The following is a 25183-nucleotide window of genomic DNA, read 5'->3' as shown; positions in this document are numbered from 1 at the left end:
ACCAGTGCTGAAAAAATGATGGTGTCCATGTTCTGGGACAGCGAGGGCGTAATCCTTACCCATTGCGTTCCAAAGGGCACTACGGTAACAGGTGCATCCTACGAAAATGTTTTGAAGAACAAATTCCTTCCTGCACTGCAACAAAAACGTCCGGGAAGGGCCGCGCGTGTGCTGTTTCACCAGGACAACGCACCCGCACATCGAGCTAACGTTACGCAACAGTTTCTTCGTGATAACTGAAGTGATTCCTCATGCTCCCTACTCACCTGACCTGGCTCCTAGTGACTTTTGGCTTTTTCCAACAATGAAAGACACTCTTCGTGGCCGCACATTCACCAGCCGTGCTGCTATTGCCTCAGCGATTTTCCAGTGGTCAAAACAGACTCCTAAAGAAGCCTTCGCCGCTGCCATGGAATCATGGCGTCAGCGTTGTGAAAAATGTGTACGTCTGCAGGGCGATTACGTCGAGAAGTAACGCCAGTTTCATCGATTTCGGGTGAGTAGGAGGCCTTAGAACTTGAATGCACCTCGTACTTCAAATTCATCCACTTTCGGATGCTGGGGAAGAAAGAGTAGGTTCGTCCTCACTTATCAGTTGTGTCCCCTCCTGCCTGCCATGTATCAATTCTCCACTTGTTTAATTTCCGTTTGTCGGTTATGTCTTTTCCAGTTATTTCGCATATTATGTCGCGTCTTCCCCTCGTCATCCACTAGGCCGCTGCTCTGTGGCGAATTGTGATATCTATAGGGAAAACTCCCAGTACCATGCACAGCGCCTCAATCGAGGTCGCATAATCGATGGGCCCAAGCACTAGCCGCGAAACAAGTTATTGTGTCAAAGAGTGCTGTGTAATACTTCCTCATTATCTGAAGGGAAGTCTGTATCTTATAATGTTCAGTCGTGCAAGTTTATGTATGAGTTTCGTCGCTGTGTTAATTGTCAGTCTGGCATGTTCGTTAAAGTGTAAATGTTCGTCAACATACATGCCAAGATATCTTGTCACAGCTTTCCTTTTTATAGATATGTTATTTAACTTTATACCTGAATTTGTTTTTAGTGTGCATCTTAGAAGTAGGTAAACAGTTTTATTTGTTGTTATTGTGAGTTTGTTGTTCGTGCACCATTCACTGATGAACGCGAGGAGCCGCTCGGTTTTACACGTCAGTCCGTACACAACGACGGAAAGGGCTTGCCCGAGTTTTTTATATTATTATTGGCTTTCGGTACGTGCCCACTCAGCCATCTCAACAGTAAAATGTCAGTTGTGACAATACGAACGTGAGGACAGAACAACATCCAGTCCAAAAGCGGAGAAAACCTTCGAGCCGGCCGGTAATCGAACACGGGCTCCTTAGGTTAACGACCATCAGCGCTAACTGCGCAGCTACCGAATCGGAGTGTACCCGATGTTATTAGCGTACGCATGACGATGACACGCGGACGTGTACCGTCAGTGTGGTCGCCAATGGAAATGCGTGTTGTTATCCGCCGTGAATGGGCACGTGGGACTAATGCGACCGTCATGCATGAATGTCTTCAGATCATGTATGCTGAAGAGCTCATGTCTCGGCAGATCGTCACCAGTGTGGTGTCTACAGAGGAAAAAGGTAGACTGTGCAGATTGAAGGTCAAAGTGGACCTCGTTCCACACCCACGAATGAAAGCAACACTACTAGAGTTCAGGACATAGCGTTCGTTGCATCGCAGGGCACTAAGTTTTACCAGAGTGGTTTCTTCAGACTGACTGCACGTTACAACAGATATCTCAACGTCGGTAGCGACTAAGCCGTAAAACAGTGCAAGGTGTATAGTTTATGATGCCATAGTGTATTTGTTTTTGGCAATAAACGTTCCGTGTGAAAAACAGTCACGAAACTTATTTCCGCAACATCTCTCGTAGAAGCACTCTGCAGCTACGAGAGAACCGGATGAAGCACAGCGAATCGTAAGGAAAAAATCATCACAATTAAAACGATTGCGGGTGCAATGTCGTTAACACGGGATTAGCGCATTGTCCGATTCCACCCGTCTGCTTTGATACAGCACACTTTACACCAGTTACTAAGACAACCACAGATAACATTTCATAAAAGGCTGATTACATTCATCCAGACGGCAAGAGCAAGATAGACCATTACGGCCACAAACAAACATAAACACTTGAAAAATATTTCAGTCACCTAATGAAATGAAGCCAATGGGACAACGGCAAAAGTTAGGGGATTTTGGATAAAAACTAAAATTACAACAATGAGATTAATATCAACTCGAAGCAACCACATAATCGAAAGAAATGGACACGAATGCCTCCAGAATAAACAGAACAAAAAATTACAAAATATGCAAGATTAGAATGGAATATTGCACCTGAGCTACATAGCTCAAACGAAGACAGCGATACCAGACGATACTCGCACCCCCCCAACCACCACCACCACCACCACCCACCTCCCGCACAGAACCGTGATAATCGGCACCTCATTCGTTCGGCAATGAACCCAATGAATTACAAAAATCTAAGTATACTACACATACCTTCGCCCATAGCAGCTTCAAGCGCCCAACAACTTAATTTCACAGTCGGATCCATACCAATAAACAAGCGATAAACATACAAAGTTCAATCTAAAAAAACTAATAAACTACAAACGAGATCCATTACTACAAACCAAAACACAAACACAAACACGAACCTCCACCACAAGAGTGCGCCCCCGTTAAGAACGGCACACTCACTACAAAAATAAGCCATTTCAAATACGCCACGCCTCCACGACCTCACATGCGAAAACGACAGCCAAATATCAATATTATAAAAATAATCACTACTAGTTTAAATAGCAACAATTTGACCTGTACTCTGAGCGTTCCAGACCTAACCCTACTATTGCAATTTAGTATGCTTTTACCTAAATAACAGAAAACCCTGTCTCTGTATCGCTACATACAACCCTCTTACTAAATTTAGTTTAGTTTCCAAATAAAGTACACTATGGGAGGATAGTCCTGTTAATAGGAGAAGCTAGTCAATAGAGTTACCCTTTCTACAGGATTTGACCGTGTGTTGTGTCCAATGGATAAGTAAATCAGACTATTCACTTCTTTTCCTAAGATCTTACCCAGCGGCTGTGAATAATATTATACTAAAGCTAGGACAACTCAGTTCCAAGTTCATTTAGTGGTTTAAAACATGTACTAATGGTCGCCAGCCTACCCAGGCAATGGAACAGTGAAGTATCGGAAAAGCAGAAGTATGAATTTTGCCAATTTTCTTGCTACTGTTTAAATTGCTTCTTCAGATAGATATTATTCCACGTAAACAATGTTGGACTACACCCTTATACATTACTTTTTTGAAAGAGAAAATGCCGAGTAGATAACTTCAAGGAAGTTAAAAAAATTGGCTAGGGGGGACCCTTAGAAAAGCACTTTCCATAACACACAAACTTAAATACTAAAATATTTAGATACTAAAGCACACACTTTTTATACTGAACATTTCACTTCAAGAAAACCTCTTTCTTACTGGAGTTTACTTTCAAAAGGTATTATTCTTTGAATTAACTCTCTATACTCATTTAACAGATTCTAGTAAGTTGGCTTTACTCTGATTGAATTTTACGTAAGCAAACTGTTACTGTAACACTTTGCGATAGTTAAGAAAATTTTCTCATTATTTACACAAAAACAATTTAAATTGTGTCTCTTTATATTAACTTTGCACTTCATAAGTCTGTAAAACAGGATACTCGGATTAATCAAACACCAGGCAGGAACCCTATGTAGGTGTATGATTAGGGTGAAATTACAGGGTGTACCACTTTCTTAAAAGTTCAAGAATGATCATTAAAAGACAGTTTAAACTAAAGGTTCACGCTGTACAAAAGTAAAATACAAATAAATCTTATCCGGTGGCTCTAGGCTTGTGTGTGGCGAACATTTACGACGGCTACACTACCCACAGTACGGCCAGCAAGTGTCTTGCTGTATGGGCTCAATTTTTCTTCTTGGCGTCGTTCAGTTTTACATACAGTAGCCAAACAACTCGCGGCTATGCCCTAAGCCGTTTGCAGTCTTCATCCGAGGCGTTTGTGCAAATTTGCAGGCAAAGCTTCTCTTGCTCCACAAGGGTGTTGCCTCAATCACTGCTGCCTACAGACTGTGTGACTTATTTCCCGCGCTTGCTCCAGGTAGCGCGCCAATTCGCTCTTGCCGCCTTTTCAACTCCCTAGAGCCACTTACGTTTCAAACAAAAGCACACTGGATTTTACATAACACCTATTTCTTACATTGTTCCTAAGCGTGACCATTTCTTACAATTGTCAAATTTACATCAACATGAATAGTTTATACACACACATATTTTAAATACAAAATGTCATCAAAAATTATTTAATATAATAAACAATTTACATAGTATCTTACTTACATTACTCACGTACAATACAAAGAACTTCAACCTCCAGTATAGTACACTTTACTTTACATCTACAGAAAATTTAGTACCAATATGCGAAAATTTTAAAACAAAAAAAATTATAAAAAATTAAATGAACCATAAACAAATAATTTTATATTGGGAGTGGTTTAGGGGTCACGTCGATGATTTAGCTCTCGCAACGGGTGCTCGGCTAAATAAAAGAAACATCTCCCTACTGCGAATCGGTAGCGGCATCGGGGTCACAGGACATTAAGACTGGTATCAACAGAGCAGCTGCCTCAAAACCTTCAGTATATACCTGAAAGCAATATCCGACAAGATGTCTGCACGAAATGTGGCAGACATCGTAAACAAACTTGTAACCAACATGAAATTGTATTGCAAGAGGCACCTGAACTTGCAAAAACTGCAAACAGCAAAAATCTCGGTTATCAGTAAATCACAGATAGTTCCAGTACCTGTTGTCATAGAAAATTTAAAGTGCGTTACGCCATCTTAAAACTCCCAACCACAAGGTTTGGTCTACACCTCACGGATGTAAGACAAAAATACAAATCTGTCCTCACCGACTATATGCGCAAAAGTACGATAAACGGGGAGACCTTGATTGACATATGAGAATTAGTAAGCATAGAGCCGCCGCACGACAGAATGATATAACGAGCATTAATAAAATATTAAATCATATTTCTTCGAGTTGAGCTACATACGCAAAACTTGAGTCCGCAATATATCTTAACAAACAAACAAATATACTAGTTTTTAAACTAACAACAGCCAAAAAAATCAGCTAGAGGAAATGGACGCTAAGATAAACTGGAATATTCCACGGAGGAATTTACACAACAACGTTCTATCGTCCAGTGTTACAAGCCATGTGTTACATGATCAGCGAAAAAACAGCAACCAACGAAAAATTGTACAACATTCACCTCAGCACAGATTTAACACCTGTGCTGTCGTTGATACGTGAACTGAGAGGTTCGCCTGCGGAACCGCAGCCGAGATTTGGTCCCTTATCCGAAGAATACTTGCGATAGCAGATCACGCAACCCCAAATTACATTGACATAAGAGAAAGGATAAAACCGGAAAAGCTACAGTACCCACGATCCAAAAACAACGCAACAGTTTCGATGACCAGACACACCTCCGCTTAGCCGGCCGGTGTGGCCGTGCGGTTCTAGGCGCTTCAGTCTGGAACCGCGTGACCGCTACGGTCGCAGGTTCGAATCCTGCCTCGAGCATGGATGTGTGTGATGTCCTTAGGTTAGTTAGGTTTAAATAGTTCTAAGTTCTAGGGGACTGATGACCACAGATGTTAAGTCCCATAGCCAGCCGAAGTGGCCGTGCGGTTAAAGGCGCTGCAGCCTGGAACCACAAGACCGCTACGGTCGCAGGTTCGAATCCTGCCTCGGGCATGGATGTTTGTGATGTCCTTAGGTTAGTTAGGTTTAACTAGTTCTAAGTTCTAGGGGACTAATGACCTCAGCAGTTGAGTCCCATAGTGCTCAGAGCCATTTGAACCATTTTAAGTCCCATAGTGCTCAGAGCCATTTGAACCATTTGAACACCTCTGCTTACATAATGCACAGTCGATCTCCCGTGTCCAATAATTATTACTCATGCGTATAGTTAGACGTATAGTTCGTAAGACTCAACAAGAAATGTGCAAAATTATTTGGCATTTGTCTAAACACAATGATCACACTACCATAACTAAAAAGAACAGGACGCAGAGCAAGGGAAAGAAAGGAGACTGTGACAATGTGTGAGAACGATGTGTTCCATAGCGTTCAGACTTCATTCACATGACGAAAGAAACCCTAGATAGATCACAAGGCAAAAATTTTATTATACATCTGAATGTTACGTTTTTGTGTACTTCACTAAGCACTATCATTTTTAAAGTTATTATTTATAAATTTTGTTAAAAATAGTCTCTGGTCACTCGTTATAGAGTAACAATGTAACTGTTTATTCGGCTTGTTACCCCAATTATCTTTGTTTCAATGGAAATATCTTGCAAAGAATGAAAAAGTCTGTAATACGCAATCATAAAAATGTACAACACAAAACACAGACTAATGGAGCAATACTCGTATAAATGCAAAAGTACCGTGACGTGTCTGCCGAAGCTGAGGGAGCGGATTAGCACTGCGCTGTGTGTCACTCTTCCACTGCATTCAGTGAATCCATTCAAGAGATATACAGGGTGTATCAAAAAGAATCATCCGATTAAAAAAAAATCATAACTATTATGTTATTTGAGACGTGCGTGAACAACGTACTGTTGGACAGAGCCTACTCTCGAGTTTTACATGGTTCCCGCTAGATAGCAGCAGTGTGCGACCACTTCAGTTCTAGTAAAAATGGTGTCAGGACAACAGCAAGCGTTTTGTGTTCTACATTTTGCGCTGTTTGGGTCAGTAATAACTGTCCAGCGTGACTTTAGTACTAGGTGTGGTTTGGAACCTCCTACAGCACAGAGCATGGCATGAGAGGGACTCTCCAAAATTTGATGTGTTTTGTGGAGTTTCACGGGAAAACGTGTACTGTTTATTTTCTTTGCCGAGAACACTGTTACAGGAAGCACATATCTCGATATGCTCAAGAACTTTCTTTTCCCACAGTTGGAGACTGATTCGAACGACTTCATTTACCAACAGGATGAGGTACCGCCACACTGGTATCTGAAACTGCGGGAATTTTTAAATCAAATGATCACTGAACGGTGGATCGGTCGCATTGGACCAAATGATTCAGCCTTATATTACTAGCCTCCGAGGTCAGCGGGCCTGACTGTATGTGATTATTTCTTGTCGGGGTTTATAAAAGACTCTGTTTATGTGACTCCCTTACCAACAAAAATGAATGTACTGAGACATCGCATAACAGCAGCTATGGAAGCTGTAACCCAAGACATGCTCGCTGCGGTGTGAGAACAATTTGAATACCTCATTGCCATATGCCGTGCATCTCAAGGGGGGTGGCATGTGGCACACCTACGAAAAGGTATTAAAAAAAACTTTTTGAGTTTCCCGTTCATCAAAAAACAAAATTCCTTGTACATGTTTATTAGTGTCATATAGACGAGCCAAATTGGATGATTCTTTTTGACACGCCCTGTATAACGGTCAACTCTTCATCATGCAACCTACTCCACTTGTAAACCTTCACCATCTCGCAGACGTAGCGCCAGCAGATATTCGTCATGAAGTAGTTGAGAACAAACCAGGCTTTTTAGGAAAACAATAAAATAAATTGGCGCAATCCAGTCGTCCCAAGGTTGAGGTCCAGAAGAACTTTCGTCAAACCACTTCAGCGTTGCAAATAGCAGCAGCTACACTGTGGGATTCTCGACTTGAGAATAACTCGACGCGGCCACCCCCTTTGGAGACGTCACTCGACTGCCTTCAATCTGGAGTTAGATCCAGAAGTAATCTCCAGCTGTCTCACTTTCCAATGGATACCACCAACTGTGAATGCAGAGAACACGCCATGGAGCACCTACTGGTCTATCCCCTTCATCTTGCACAGAAGAAGATCTTCAGCTCGCGACTCCGAGCGCAGTTGATGTTGCAAGATCTTGGGCAACAGCAGTGTACCTTAACATTCTTTCTTTCTTATCTTTTTAATGGTAATCGCCATGTGTTGTATTTGCTTCTGACTCCAGCAAGTAAAACGTTATACGTACAGTTGTGTATGACTGTTTATGTACAACTGGCACTGTCGGAAAAACGGATCTGAGGTGCAACCAGCAGTCTTGAATGCAAGCATAAGATCGAGTAGCAAAGTGTGTTTTACTTCTGTCAACAGCAAGTTCCGAGAGTCAATGGTAAAAGTTAGTTTCCAAACAAGACAGCGCATACCGATGGCATTCACACTGTTACGCAGATATTTTCAGTGCAATACATACACTAATCATCCAGACCATTACGACCACCTACCTAAAAGCCGGCATGTTCACCTTCGACCCGGATAACAGCGGCAACGCGTCGTGTCTTGAAATCAATCAGACCTTGGTAGGTCGCTGGAGCTGGCACGACATCTCCACACACAACTCGCCAAATTCCCGTAAATTCCGGGGAGGGGGTGATGAGCTCTGGCGCCACGTTCAATCAGATCCCAGATGTGTTCGATCGGGTTCAAATCTGGCGAGTTGGGGGGCCAGCACATCCACTGGAACTCGCCACTGTGTTCCTCGAAACACTCCATCAGACTCCTGGCCTTGTGACATACCGCACTATCTTGTTGGAAATGCTGCTGCCATTGGGAAACATAATCGTCATGGCGATCATCATGAAGGGGTGTACGTGATCTCCAACCTCTGTAAGAAACTCCTTGGCCGTCATGGTGCCTTGCACGAGCTCCACTGGACCCGTGGGTGCCCACCTGAGTGTTCCCTAGAGCATAATGGAGCCAACGCCAGCTTGTCTCCGTGCAGGTGTCAACGAACTGTTCCCCCGGAAGTCGCCGGATTCAAGCCCTCCCATCGGCATGATGAAGAAGGTATCGGGATTCATCAGATCATGCAAACCTCTGCTACTGCGCCAACGTCCAGTGCCAATAATCATGTTCCCATTTCAGTCGTAGTTGCCGATGTCGTGGTGTTAACATTGGCACATGTATGGGTCGTTGGCTGCAGAGGCCCACCGTTAGGAGTCTTCGGTGCGCTGTGTGTTGAGGAATATTTGTTTCTGCCCAGAATTAACGTCTGTTGTTAGCTTTACCACAGTTCGCCGCCTATCCTCTTTTACCAGTTTGGCCAACCTAAAGCGTCCGACTTCTGTAATGAGGGGTGGCCGCCCAACCCCAATACGTCTGGACGTGGTTTCACCTTGGTTTCGCGACGTGTTGAAGGCACTTACCACAACACTCCCTGTACACCTGAGAAGTCGTCAGTTCCTGAAATTCTAGTGCCGAGCCACCGTGCCATCACAATTTGCCGTCAAACTCAGATAGATTGCGCGCATTCTACACACGGACAGCACGCTCACTGATACTACATGCACCGTGCGTGTGTCTGACTAGCAGTTATTGGTCGCCAGGTGACGCTGCAATGGCCTGGGCGGTTTTCTATCGGTAGTAGCTCGGTGGTCATAATGTTCTGGCTGATCAGTGTATAAAAAGATAAATAGAGGCAAGAAATCAAACTAAATGCAATTACTGTGATCACGGGTGTCCATTATGCCAAAATATTTACAAAATACCTAAACTAACTCAGAAATTTTCTCGATATAGTTCAGGTTCCCCTGAGCAATGTAAAGGGTGAGGAGCTTACGTTAAAGCATTATTTATTATTAAGGCCGAGAACGTAAATTACGTAGAGTGGGATAGAGCTTTCTTGTGCCTGATGACAAAAATTAGCAATCGAAAGATTTTCATAGCAACTATCAGTGCTGCAACAGTACTTTTCCTAACTACTAAATCTTTTTATAAAAACATTGGGTCGACGTAAGGAAACAGTTAAAGCTCGAGAAAGAGTCACAGAGAAATACATCACATTGAGTTTCTTAGTATTGCGTGGAGCCCATATCTTTTTACCCGAAATATGTCAAACGAATTATCTCACAGGTTTAGTGTGGTGAGGTTTAAACGCTTGTTATTATTCTGAATCACGTCTTCTGCCTGAGGCTTGTGCGCCAGCCTTTTCTACCACTCCACTCTTTCTTCTCTTTCGTTCCTTGTTCGCAGAAACTGTGAAGTTCTGCCACCACCTCATCCTCTTATTTCCTTTCAAGCTTTACACACTAGATTTTTTAATATCTTAGTCGATATTTGGCACGTCGAGACACTTTTCTTCTGGACTGCAACAACGTTTGGTTGTTCTGTTGCTAGATTTTCATCACAAGGAAACGAAAACACAATGCAACTTGAGCTCTGTATTTTAATCAGTATTGAACAAGGCTGTGGCGTGAATGACGTTTAATCTCATTTTCAAAAATGTTTTACTCTCTTGTCAGAACCCTGATCCCACCAAAGCATAGACCTTAGAGAACAGAGCTTAAACGCAAGCTTTCATAAAACAAGGTACAGCTTTACTGTATGATTAAATGATGATGGCGTCCTCTTGGGTAAAATATTCCGGAGGTAAAATAGTCCCCCATTCGGATCTCCGGGCGGGGACTACTCAAGAGGACGTCGTTATCAGGAGAAAGAAAACTGGCATTCTACGGATCGGAGCGTCGAATGTCAGATCCCTTAATCGGGCAGGTAGGTTAGAAAATTTAAAAAGGGAAATGGATAGGTTAAAGTTAGATATAGTGGGAATTAGTGAAGTTCGGTGGCAGGAGGAACAAGACTTTTGGTCAGGTGATTACAGGGTTATAAATACAAAATCAAATAGGGGTAATGCAGGAGTAGGTTTAATAATGAATAAAAAATAGGAGTGCGGGTTAGCTACTACAAACAGCATAGTGAACGCATTATTGTGGCCAAGATAGACACAAAGCCCATGCCTACTACAGTAGTACAAGTTTATATGCCAACTAGCTCTGCAGATGATGAAGAAATTGATGAAATGTCTGACGAGATAAAAGAAATTATTCAGTTAGTGAAGGGAGATGAAAATTTAATAGTCATGGGTGACTGGAATTCGTCAGTAGGAAAAGGGAGAGAAGGAAACATAGTAGGTGAATATGGATTGGGGGGAAGAAATGAAAGAGGAAGCCGCCTTGTAGAATTTTGCACAGAGCATAACTTAATCATAGCTAACACATGGTTCAAGAATCATAAAAGAAGGTTGTATACCTGGAAGAATCCTGGAGATACTAATAGGTATCAGATAGATTATATAATGGTAAGACAGAGATTTAGGAACCAGGTTTTAAATTGTAAGACATTTCCAGGGGCAGATGTGGATTCTGACCACAGTCTATTGGTTATGAACTGCAGATTGAAAGTGAAGAAACTGCAAAAAGGTGGGAATTTAAGGAGATGGGACCTGGATAAACTGAAAGAACCAGAGGTTGTACAGAGTTTCAGGGAGAGCATAAGGGAACAATTGACAGGAATGGGGGAAAGAAATACAGTAGAAGAAGAATGGGTAGCTCTGAGGGATGAAGTAGTGAAGGCAGCAGAGGATCAAGTAGGTAAAAAGACGAGGGCTAATAGAAATCCTTGGGTAACAGAAGAAATATTGAATTTAATTGATGAAAGGAGAAAATATAAAAATGCAGTAAATGAAGCAGGCCAAAGGGAATACAAACGTCTCAAAAATGAGATCGACAGAAAGTGCAAAATGGCTAAGCAGGGATGGCTAGAGGACAAATGTAAGGATGTAGAGGCTTGTCTCACTAGAGGTAAGATAGATACTGCCTACAGGAAAATTAAAGAGACCTTTGGAGAGAAGAGAACCACTTGTATGAATATCAAGAGCTCAGATGGCAACCCAGTTCTAAGCAAAGAAGGGAAGGCAGAAAGGTGGAAGGAGTATATAGAGGGTTTATACAAGGGCGATGTACTTGAGGACAGTATTATGGAAGTGGAAGAGGATGTAGATGAAGATGAAATGGGAGATAAGATACTGCGTGAAGAGTTTGACAGAGCACTGAAAGACCTGAGTCGAAACACGGCCCCGGGAGTAGACAACATTCCATTAGAACTACTGATGGCCTTGGGAGAGCCAGTCATGACAAAACTCTACCGTCTGGTGAGCAAGATGTATGAGACTGGCGAAATACCCACAGACTTCAAGAAGAATATAATAATTCCAATACCAAAGAAAGCAGGTGTTGACAGATGTGAAAATTACCGAACTATCAGTTTAATAAGTCACAGCTGCAAAATACTAACGCGAATTCTTTACAGACGAATGGAAAAACTGGTAGAAGCGGACCTCGGGGAAGATCAGTTTGGATTCCGTAGAAATGTTGGAACACGTGAGGCAATACTAACCTTACGACTTATCTTAGAAGAAAGATTAAGAAAAGGCAAACCTACGTTTCTAGCATTTGTAGACTTAGAGAAAGCTTTTGACAACGTTAACTGGAATACTCTCTTTCAAATTCTGAAGGTAGCAGGGGTAAAATACAGGGAGCGAAAGGCTATTTACAATTTGTACAGAAACCAGATGGCAGTTATAAGAGTCGAGGGGCATGAAAGGGAAGCAGTGGTTGGGAAAGGAGTGAGACAGGGTTGTAGCCTCTCCCCGATGTTATTCAATCTGTATATTGAGCAAGCAGTAAAGGAAACAAAAGAAAAATTCGGAGTAGGTATTAAAATTCATGGAGAAGAAGTAAAAACTTTGAGGTTCGCCGATGACATTGTAATTCTGTCAGAGACAGCAAAGGACTTGGAAGAGCAGTTCAACGGAATGGACAGTGTCTTGAAAGGAGGATATAAGATGAACATCAACAAAAGCAAAACGAGGATAATGGAATGTAGTCAAATTAAATCGGGTGATGCTGAGGGGATTAGATTAGGAAATGAGACACTTAAAGTAGTAAAGGAGTTTTGCTATTTAGGGAGTAAAATAACTGATGATGGTCGAAGTAGAGAGGATATAAAATGTAGACTGGCAATGGCAAGGAAATCGTTTCTGAAGAAGAGAAATTTGTTAACATCGAGTATAGATTTAAGTGTCAGGAAGTCGTTTCTGAAAGTATTTGTATGGAGTGTAGCCATGTATGGAAGTGAAACATGGACGATAACCAGTTTGGACAAGAAGAGAATAGAAGCTTTCGAAATGTGGTGCTACAGAAGAATGCTGAAGATAAGGTGGGTAGATCACGTAACTAATGAGGAGGTATTGAATAGGATTGGGGAGAAGAGAAGTTTGTGGCACAACTTGACTAGAAGAAGGGATCGGTTGGTAGGACATGTTTTGAGGCATTAAGGGATCACAAATTTAGCATTGGAGGGCAGCGTGGAGGGTAAAAATCGTAGAGGGAGACCAAGAGATCAATACACTAAGCAGATTCAGAAGGATGTAGGTTGCAGTAGGTACTGGGAGATGAAGAAGCTTGCACAGGATAGAGTAGCATGGAGAGCTGCATCAAACCAGTCTCAGGACTGAAGACCACAACAACAACTATTTGTTAGTCAGTGGGTAAGATCGGGTACGTTTCGTATGTCAGCTATAACCTAATAAATATCGAGAACAGTCGCTAGCATACCAGTCTCAGCACATCATTCAAATAACCAGTCTCAGCACATCATTCAAATAAACTCTCCACACTCAAATGCAACGGGCTTCGAGGAGGGTCGAGGATTAACGTCCCATTAACGACCAGGTTATTTTAGACGAAGTAAAAGTTCGGATCAGTAAACAATAGGAAAGAAAATATCCAGTGAGCTTTTCTGAATAACAAGTCTGGCATTCAGCTTGAGCAATTTAGGGAAACTGTAGAAAAACTACCCCTGGATAGCGGGACGAAGATTCAAACCCAGATCCGTCTGGGCACACGCCTGCTGTGCTCATCACAGCGGCACCTCATCGGCGATATGTCACATTGTTAACAGATAGAACATTTATTTTGGAACATTAATTCAAGTTTTAAGTACTGTGTACTGAAGTTATTAATTGCTGTTCTGTTCGATTCTGTATGACCTAAAGTAGTTATAATTTTCGTTTCTCATTATTTAAATATCAAAATAACGTTATGAAATTTGGTGACTTTGTCTCAAAATGCAAGGGCAGTATGTGGTCCAAAAAGTTTTAAAATATTTTAAGCCATCTGGTCATAAACTTTAAGAGTTACATACGTAATGTACAGGTAAATGTGACCCGAGCGACTTTAATACGATTACTCTAAAGTCAAATACCTTCTGGTTGTCTCATATTTTATAGTAGTAATGATTTTCATTGTTCTCACTTACTCTCACCATTGAACAAGTCAACAAAGGCGCTGCGTTTACAACAATGGAATTGTCATTACGACTTGTCAACTGTTCGAATTATCCATTGTTTCTGCTCACTTTGTATTCTCTATCGTTTGTGATGAGTCTGAATTGTGACATCATTGCGATTACATATTTGACTGATGTTGAGTTGGAAGAATTAGTAGATAACAGACAAGGGATCACTTTCCGAGTTTGAAGATCATGTCAGTAATGCATCTGAAAGCGAGTGTTCTGGTGACATTGGCGACAGTCCGCAGCCTGTTCAAAGTAGTGTAAAAATGGTTCAAATGGCTCTGAGCACTATGGGACTCAACATATTAGGTCATAAGTCCCCTAGAACTTAGAACCACTTAAACCTAACTAACCTAAGGACATCACACACACCCATGCCCGAGGCAGGATTCGAACCTGCGACCGTAGCAGTCCCGCGGTTCCGGACTGCAGCGCCAGAACCGCTAGACCACCGCGGCCGGCTCAAAGTAGTGTACAGACTTGTATTTCTAAAACCGCGAACATAGCATGGCAGTTGCAACTACCAGCACAATACGGCCACCTACTTACTTCGAACGTCATCAGGAGTACCCCGGGTGTTACCAGGTATTCAAGCAGCAGAATAAGTCATGTAAAAAGTTCATTTGAAGTATTATTTTCTACAGCACTTCAGAATAAAATAATAGAGATGTGAAATATTGAGTGGCAACGAGTTTGTGGTAAACAATGGACAAACATTGATGATTCTTTTTTTCACACATACTTCTACTCCTTGCGGATGTATATCGCTCTCAAGGGGAATCTTCACAAAGTCTGCGTGGTGAGTATACTGGGCAGAATATATTTCGAGCAACCACGTCCCTAGAAACATGCTATGAAATATTGCGCGTCTTGCGATTTGATAAGAAATCCACGAGAAGGAAAGACGATGTACTGATAAACTCGCCGCAGTTCATGGCATCTGGGAGAAGCGGTTAGAAGTCCTTCCCAAACTGCACAATCCAGGGGAAAATGTGACCGTCGACGGGCAGCTGGTAGCATTGAGGCCTCTGTCCATTCAAGCAGTACATCCCAAGCAAACTGACAAAAAATGAGGTCAAGATATGGATTCTATGTGACAGAAAATCTTCATATGTACTGAAAGCCAGAATCTGTACAGGAAATGAGAGTGAAGTGGCACCAAAAAAAAAAAAAAAAACTCAATGAATGAGAGTAGTTGGTGAGAGTAGTTGCTGATCTTATCTGTGATTTGCGAGATCAGAATGTAACATGAAACAATTTTTTTACGTCGTACAATATGGGACAGCTGCTCCTGGAAAGGAAATTGACAATGATAGGAACCATACGTAAAAATAAGCCAGAGCTCCCACAAAATATGACCAACAAGGAGGTTCATAGTTCTTCATTTTAGTTCACAAATGGCACTATGGTGATCAGTTGTATTACTAAGAGAAATAAGAATGTTGTGCGCATGAGTATTCTTCACCATGGCGGGGAAAGAAGTGACAGGGCTGACAACAAGACAAAAGTGATTTTAGATTATAATTTAACCAGAGGAGCTGTAGACACACTCGATCAGCTAACAGGTACATATACATGCAAATGAAAAACCAACAGATGGCCCATAATAGTTTTCTGCAATATTGTTGATGTTGCTGCTTATAATGCATATATCTTGTGGACTTCGATTGATCCTAACTGGAATGCAAGAAAATTGACTAGGAGGAGAATATATTTGGAGGAAAATGGAAAATCACTGTCTGCAGAGGACATTGCATTTTCCAAGAACAAAAAATACGTGGTAGTAGAAGTTTTACAGCATCTTATTATGTCGGGTCATATTGAACACAACAGTACATTTGTATAGTAAAACTGAACAGAACAGCGGGTTTAAATGTGCATACATTTCTTGTAGTTAGAAGATAGGAACACCAGGCAAAACTAAAAGACCTAAATGTTTGCGTTAAACTGAGTGACCATTTATGCTTACGAAAAGTGTGGTCATAACTTGTTCGCCGTGTACCGCATGCCGTCCAATAAACGGCTCTGTAACTAGTTGGTCTAGTTCTTGCTGCACCATTACAATTGTGTAGCAGCCAAATGTTTCTTTCCCCAATCTAAATGTTCATGTAGGGACTTGCCTGGGTTCTCTAAGCAAATCCAGCAAATTTAGCTCTGGTGTTCATTTCACGCTATGCTCTCTGGACAGGCCAACTACGTCATAATTGTATCTATTCCCCGGACCGGACTATTCTTACGATGTCTTGTTAACTGCTGTTCATATTTTTCTAATAGAAATGTACCTGAAATACAGCATGGCTAAAGAGGCCTGTAATGTATCCAGAGGCATAATAAATACAAGATATTATCAGTAGTATTACCTTTTTTTGCCAAGCAGCGTTTGTCGTGTTCCCCATGACAGAAAAACGATCACGCGTAGAAGTATACAAGGTGGAGAAGGTATAAGACTAACACAGTAACACGGTGTCAAAAATTCCTTACTCGCTGTGAATACATGCAGAAAATGCCAGGGATTGCGAAAATTCGCTGGTCTGATTTGATACAGTGCCAACCCGCATCGCTACACAAAGCCGACAATCATTGCTTCTGTTTTGTTCTTTATTTTGCCTCGAACGATGTAAAATAATGTTGGAAGTTTATACTAAGTGTTATCACATTTAGTAAGGGCATCGAATCTGGATGTCAGGGAGTTACAGTTAATAATACCAGAAAAAAAAATATTTATTGCCGGTAGTTTTAGGTAAAACTGATGGTCTGATATGCCAAAAACCGCTAGTAACAATATGATGTATTAACAATAATTACTAGAAAGATATGCAAATGTCGTTCCTATCGAGAAGAAAGTGATGAAGAAGGATGAAGGACAGAATCCAAAATGTCTTCTTCACTGGATTCCTTGGAAAGAATGTGCTAGTGCGGGTTCTAAGAGGACAGGAAGGTAAAATCGCCGCGGCATTTTGGAAGGAATCTTGTAAAACCTAAACCAGTACGAGTCCTATAATCTTACTTCGTCTCAGCGCAATGATCAAAGGTAAGAAACTGAAGGAATGAACCTAAGAATGTCACAAAGTTTACGGCAGCAGTCGTCTGGCTGTAAGAATATTTCTATTGCAGGAATGCGGACGGCGATAGGTGAAGTTACACAATCTGTACACAAAGGAAAACCACACGATAACCTTCATGTCGTTATAGTGGGTCGCGCACATCCTTCGCCACTGAGGCGTCAGTTATCTGTAACACAGAACTGGAATGCGGGTTGCGTGTGAAGTAGGAACCTGCAGTACCCGCTATTGAACTAACATTCTCCCACGGTAGCGGTGTCATCCTTTGCCATACGACGTCATTCTGGCGCGGAATGGAAGGGCATGGTGGCAGCACACTAATTTGCCGGCCATTGTAAACTCTCCGAATCTTGGAGGAGCCACTTCTCCTTTGAGTAGCTACTTGGCTGTCTTCGTGAGACTGCGACCACCCCGCTACAGACGTGCTACCGAGGAAAAATTCCTTTCATTTCCGTGAACTGAAAGCGCATACCCTGCATGGCAACCAGACACACCGAATGCGCAGCTGCGGAGCGGACAAAGAAGTGCGACGCGTCAGAATCCGTTTTCAGCAAGTTGTGAGTGATGCAATCATGACATTTCCTAAAGAAATTCCAAGATTCTGTATAGTTTATACCAAAAACCTCCAGATTTTACAACCGGCACATATAAAGTATTACTCGCCATTAAACATACTTCTGACCCCTCTGCTCATGGTGTGGTATTCTTAATATACTCTAACCGGGCCGGCAGAAGTAGTATAGTACAGAAACCTAAAACATGTCGAGCATGATACTCTACAACACGATTGTTCAGGTTTTCTGTGGCAGGACACAAAAAATAAACAGACATTATACGTTAATAGTTCGGTAATTCAGTCATAGACCTACTGCACTTTTTACTAAAAGGTGCCCCTAAATGTTTAAACAGTAATGGATAAACAACACACTGCACACAGAAAAAAAATGGCTCTGAGCACTATGGGACTCAACTGCTGTGGTCATTAGTCCCCTAGAACTTAGAACTACTTAAACCTAACTAACCAAAGGACATCACAAACATCCATGCCCGAGGCAGGATTCGAACCTGCGACCGTAGCAGTCGCACGGTTCCGGACTGCGCGCCTAGAACCGCGAGACCACCGCGGCCGGCTGCACTGCACACAGAAGATTCAAGCGAAATCCATCTGAGCTATCTGAAGTACGTGTACAGGAAACTGCGGAACACAGCGAAGCAAAATATACTCCACCCGAAAACCGACAAGCCACGTTGTTGTGGAATCCTGCAGCAGTGTGGAACAAACTTCGCAGCCTCGGCAAGTGTTGTTGCTATTGTTGGGGGTCTCCAGTCAGAAGACTGTTTGATGCAGTTCTCTAAGCTACTCTATCCTGTGCAAGCCTCTCCGACTAACTACTGCACTCTCACATCCACTTCAACCTGCTTGTTGTACTGATCTCTTGGTCTCCCTCTACAACTTTTGCCCTCATGCTACCCTCCAGTACTAAACCAAATATCCCTTGATGTCTCAGAATATGTCCTATCAACCAAATCTTTATTTTAGCCAAGTTATGCCACAAATTTCTTTTATCTCCAATTCTGTTCAGTCCCTCCTCATTAGTTATAACATTTTAAAAGCTTGTATTCTCTTCTCGTCCAAACTGTTTATCATCAACATTTCACTTCCTTTCAAGACTACAATCCACACAAATACCGTCAGAAAAGCTTTCCTAATACTTCAATTTCTCTTTTCCAGAAACGCTTTCGATGCTATAGCCAGCCAACATTCTAAATCCTCTCTACTTCGAACTTTATAAGTTACTTTGCTGGGAAAATAGTCAATTCCATCTACTACTTTTAGTGTCTCACTTCCTAACCTGATTCCCTTAGCGTCGCCTAATTTAACTCAACTACATTCAATTACCCTTGTTTTGCTTTTGTTGACGTTCATCTATATTTTTCTGTCAAGACGCTCTCCATTCCGTTCGACTATTCCTCCAAGTCCTTTGCTATATTTGATACAATTACAATTTCCGCAAACCTCAAACTTTTTTATTTCTGCTGCCTGAATTTTGATTCCTTTTTCAAAGTTTTCCTTGGTTTCCTTTACTGCTTGCTCAACGTACTGATTGAATAACTTCGGGGAAAGGCTACAACCGTCTCTCGCTGCCTCTCAACTAATGTTTCCCTTTCATGCCATTCGACTCTTATGATTTCTTTCTGTTTCTGTACAAGTCGTAAATAACCTTTTGCTCCCTATCCTTGTCCCTGCTACCTTTAGGATTTTAGAGTGTATTCCAGTCAACATTGTCAAAAGATTTCTGTAAGTCTGCAAATGCGTGGTTCTTGGGGGTTGCCTCGGCATAGGAAAGGCAAAATCTGATTCTGTTTTTCAGGCCTCTGCAGACGAATTAAATTACCCAAGTTTGTTTACTTTGTCGCCCAGGAGATACACAATCTGTTGTAACTTTTTTGTTTATGTTAAAAATTTAAAACCCATGAAGTCAAGACCGCACATGAAATCTTCTTTATTCGGGTGGATTACTAGTTTCGCCTAAGAATCGAGTCATCTTCAGGTCCTAAAAGATTCTTGATTAGTGTTGGTGCCCTTAAAGTATCACACATCGTTAACATCTTTCTTCAAATGACAACAACCATACATAACATAATTAAAAACAGCTTTTGATTGTTCGTAGCCAGTGTAAATGAATGACAGTCATAAAACAAAGGCGTAATGCCGTTACAACTAGGTGACTAACACAATCAGTACTTACAACATGATATCTGAATGATTTGAACGATGTGTGAAGCCGCAATGGCACCAACACTAATCAAGAATGTTTTGTGATCTGCGGATGGCTGGATCGTTAGCCGAAACTGGTAATCCATCCAAATAAAGTTTCGTGTGCCATCTTGACTTCGCGGGTTTTCGAACAGTAACATAAATTTTAAAAAATTAAGTCACTTTTTCTCAACAGCTGCCAGTTCTGAAGTTGCGATAAATGATGACACCCAAGGTAGCACCTTCGCGGAAAATACATTTTTCTTGACACACTTTTCTACGAGTACAGTAGGGAAAGCAATCACGAGAATCTCTCAGCAGGTAATGATGGTGTGAGCATAGGTATGATCATTCCATTCTACACACATCATAATTCTCTCTCTTGTTAATGGTACATAACCTGATGATCGGAAACAAAGCTTAATTCGACCACCACCCAAGAATGATTACCCAAAATAACCAGGTGACTGCATGCCGATTAACATATTATCTGCAGAATCTAAAAATGGACTTCATAAATACACGATAATATTAATCAGGTTTCCATAAACACCAGATGCAGTTAAAGACGACATCGAAAAAGCCATGAACATGCGTGAGGCGACCTTGATTTCAGCAAAACTTATGAAAAATGGTTCAAATGGCTCTGATCACTATGGGACTTAACTGCTGTGGTCATCAGTCCCCTAGAACTTAGAACTACTTAAACCTAACTAAGCTAAGGACATCACACACATCCATGCCCGAGGCAGGATTCGAACCTGCGACCGTAGCGGTCGCGCGGTTCCAGACTGTAATGCCTAGAACCGCTCGGCCACTCTGGCTTGCACACTTACGAAACTTTTGAATTTCGTTATATAAGGTACGAAAATGAAACAGGAGAATTTTTGAAACAGTGCAATACTGTGAGTCGAGAGCTCTTCAAAAGAGATGTAACAACGTCGTTTGAGGGTCAGTGAACTCATAATGAAAATATGTGCTCACTAGAAACCCCACAGGGTTCAATTTTTGACCCATTACTTTCCAAGTTGTGTATCAACTTCTGCTTTATTCTTGAAACTAACACCTACATGTTCTGGGCAACTGGCATATATGACAACCTTTATTCAGTGTGGGCACGAAACTTGGGTCTTAAACTAAACCCTAAAAAGTCACAGGTCATCTACAGTTCACTCCGAAAGTTGATCAGTGACATTTAAGTGAAAGAGTTCCACCTATCCTCCTTGATCGTACTCGGTAAAAGATCTCAGTATTATGTTGAATGGACATCAAAACTGGGAAGAACAATCCATCACATCATGCAGAAAATGCCTCTCTTGTCCATATGCAGTCCAAAAAAAATGTTTCGACCTAACATAAAAAGAAAACAAATGCAGTCTGCAGTCCTGGAAGATCTTTAGTAATGTGATGTAAGCCAACAAGGCACAAGTACTGGAAACACCAAACTGCTCGCGCTATCTACGAATGCTTTCGTAAGATACAGACGTTGGACGGAAATACGGAGACACCGCGAGAAATTCGTTCTTGAACGTACTAAATATAAATGCTAGCCAAACCTGCAGGTTACAATGTTGTAGCTGACCACGAACAGCGCCTGCGAAATACCCTTAATACGATGCAAGTATCATTCATTGTCAGAACAGTGTTCTGTGCAGTTGCGAGTGCATTATACCGGAGCTAAGAGAATTCATGGAGAATTGTTGGCGCTTGTATGATGGGTGCTTCTGTAACCAAGGTAGACAAAGTGTTTGGTGTTTCAACAGTCACCGCATCAAAGGTTTATACCGCATATGGGCTGTTCCATTTCATTTAGACCAGCAGAAATTTTACATTTTCATGTGGAAATTCAGTTCTCTCTTATCTGAAGTAGACAAGTTCATATCTTTTGCAAATGGGCAGTTGCGATAAACAAGTGCTTTCGGGTAGTTTCAGGGTTCAGAGTTATTCTAATTCAATAAAATCAGGCAAATCTAAGACTCGTAGCTCAGAAACTATTGCAAGTAAAATTCTCAAATAAAATTCAAACTGAAGGTAACATTGGATTGTTTGAGGTGGTATTTGTCGGTATTTTTAGAACTTAATGTAATTTTCATCATGTTTCATATTTCTTCAGATTTGAAATGGAATGAAAATTATGGCTTATTGTTCAACATTTGTTTTAAAAACAATATTAGAAGCATTTTAATATAAAGCATTAAAAGGACAATCCTCAAATAATATTTAAACTGAAGGTAATACTGTACGTATGGTTAGAGGTGGTATTTATGCGGTATTTTTAAACATAAACTTACTGTAATTTTTATCATCTTTCATATTTCTTCTGAAAAACAGAATTTGAAATGGAATAAAAATTATGCCCTATTGTTCAATATTTAATTTAAAAGCAACATTAGAAACATTTTAACGAGAACTGTAGAAAAAATGAAAAGAGAAAGAGTGGCAAAACCCGCTGGCCACGCAACACCAAATTACCCGTGAGTCATGATGTGACTGCTGTTTGTTTCACTGTGAGAGAGTGCTGACCACTGGGACTCTTAAATAGTGAATAAACAGACAACCGTCTTCTGTTCCTCTAAATTAACGTTAGTTCTTTGCCAGATGTGACGGTGTTACAGGTGTTTGCTGTGCAAAGTTACAAATATATTTTTCAGTGCATAATAGTTTTTAGTTGATTTCATAACAAAATTTACTGCTTTCAGACAAGAAAGCCACAGTGTAGCTATAAAATAAGTTGCCAGTTAAGCGCTGTAGGACTTGGCTAGCACTTGGATGGGTCACCATCCGGCTCTGCCGAGTGCTGTTGACAAGCGGAGTGCACTCAGCCCTTGTGAGGCCAATTTAGGAGTTGTTTGACTGAGAAGTAGCGGCTCCGCTCACGAAACCTGACACCTACTGGGAGAGCGGTGTGTTGACCACATGCCCCTCAGTATCCACTTCCAGTGACGCCTAAGGGGAGAGGAAGACACGGTGGCCGGTCGGTAATGGTGGGCCTTCAAGGCCTATTCGGACGGTGTTTGTGTGTTTTTTGTATAATTAAATTAACAGGAACTGAAAGTCTACTGCTACTTGCTCGACACAAGATATCTAGGTACTCATAAATGTGTAACCTAGTTCTAGTGTTAATGTAAGTGATAAGGGTAGAGGAAGCAGTAGTGAAAAGAACCGTTCGGATAGTTCTGCTGAAATGATAAAGGTAACTACAGTAGCAGGACTCTTGCTTGGTGAGTTCCCTATTAAAACGAAAAGATTCTCACGGAAAACCATACGGAAAAGTAAAACAAGAAAAGTAGCGGCTTCATTAAAAGCTTCGGTGTTTCAGCAGTGAGACAGGTGAACCACAACCATTTGAAGCTAACCAGCAAGACATTTTTCATAATCGAAAAACGGCATTTATTCCTGCTCAGGACAGAAACTCTAAAACTCAGATCCTAAGTCTGCTTCTGCTAAACAGGTCAACTGCAACGGAGCATGTGATTTTGTCTATTGAGAAAAATTCAAAATCGTTTTAGTCCAATAAAACACATGATTTCAGCGGAAAAAAACTTAGTATCAAAGGGATTACTGAAGTGTACACCTGAAAGAAAAGATTCTCTTCCACAAGAAATTATAATTTAGTCACTGAATTTCACCTGTCAGAAGAACTTATCCGACAAATGCCTGAAAAAAAAATCATCTGACAGGAAGCACGAAAAAAAAAAAAAAAAGGTACAGGAGAAACTAATACTGTGCAATCTCGAGAAACTCTATCTTAATTTAAAGGGCAAATATCCTACCAATAAGATAGGTTTCTCAAAATTCGCCCAACTTTGACATCAACATTGTGCTTTAGCGTATCTGGCGACGCTCGCCGGATGGATGACGCAAGACTAGCGCATTCAACTCGCCAAAAGAGTACTTTCCTTAAAAACGTATCGCCACTGCATTTCAACAATCATTTGTAATCCATCCCAAGCATCCTGCTTTTTTAATAAATATAAAACGTGGCCGGGCCCCTCTGGATTGAAAGAGCATACCGAAAATGTTTGCCAGTCTGGTAGATACAATAATCTATAAACAGTGGATTACGACTGAAAAAACGACATTACAGACCTTGGGGAAACTTGCAGATGAAATTATTGACGTCTTATTGGAGAAGTTGAGAGTACTGGAAAGAAACAATCGTTTACAGAGTCAAAGGACACTTTTTACTAAAAGGGAAGAAAAATCGGGCTGAAAGCAAAAGAAATTGCCATTCCAAAGGATTTTTAAGAAAATTACTGATTAGTCATCAGAGGTGTGGTTTTTGGTTTCACTGGAACAACAACCACGTCACGCTACATCCTTTTGTTATCTACTACAATGATGGTGGTTCTATCCGTTGTATGTCGTTCGTTGGAATTTCCGATTGTTTAAAACACGATACAGCCGCAGTTCATTTGTTTCAGATAAATTTAACGAAGTTTGTCAAAGATAAACTTCAAATGTTGTCTAAAGTAACGTGCTTTATGTAGTGTTGGCAGAAGAGCCAACACCGTGTTGCTAGAGGAGGCCGAAATGCACGTGTTTAATTACACGCTGACTGGCGTGAGGTCTGGAACAGGACAATGTCTTGAGAATTGCAAATAAAGTACGTAGATGATGTAATACTTAACTTTAATCCATAATTGGTGTACATTGCTCTTGACGGTACAGGTTTTATAATAAGCTCAATATAACTGGTAATGGCGCCTTGCTAGGTCGTAGCAAATGACGTAGCTGAAGGCTATGCTAACTATCGTCTCGGCAAATGAGAGCGTAATTTGTCAGTGAACCATTGCTATGAACGTCGGCTGTACAACTGGGGCGAGTGCTAGTAAGTCTCTCTAGACCTGCCGTGTGGCGGGGCTCGGTCTGCAATCACTGACAGTGGCGACACGCGGGTCCGACGTATACTAATGGACCGCGGCCGATTTTAAGGCTACCACCTAGCAAGTGTGGTGTCTGGCGGTGACACCACACTTTACTCGAAGTGCTTCTTCCCAATACAAAAATCGGAAAACTTTCCAAATTTATGCACTCATCTAGAAGATTTTGCAATAAAACCAG

Source organism: Schistocerca nitens, chromosome 7 (assembly GCF_023898315.1).
Source record: "Schistocerca nitens isolate TAMUIC-IGC-003100 chromosome 7, iqSchNite1.1, whole genome shotgun sequence".
Classification (NCBI taxonomy): domain Eukaryota; kingdom Metazoa; phylum Arthropoda; class Insecta; order Orthoptera; family Acrididae; genus Schistocerca; species Schistocerca nitens.
This window is presented reverse-complemented; position numbering follows the sequence as displayed.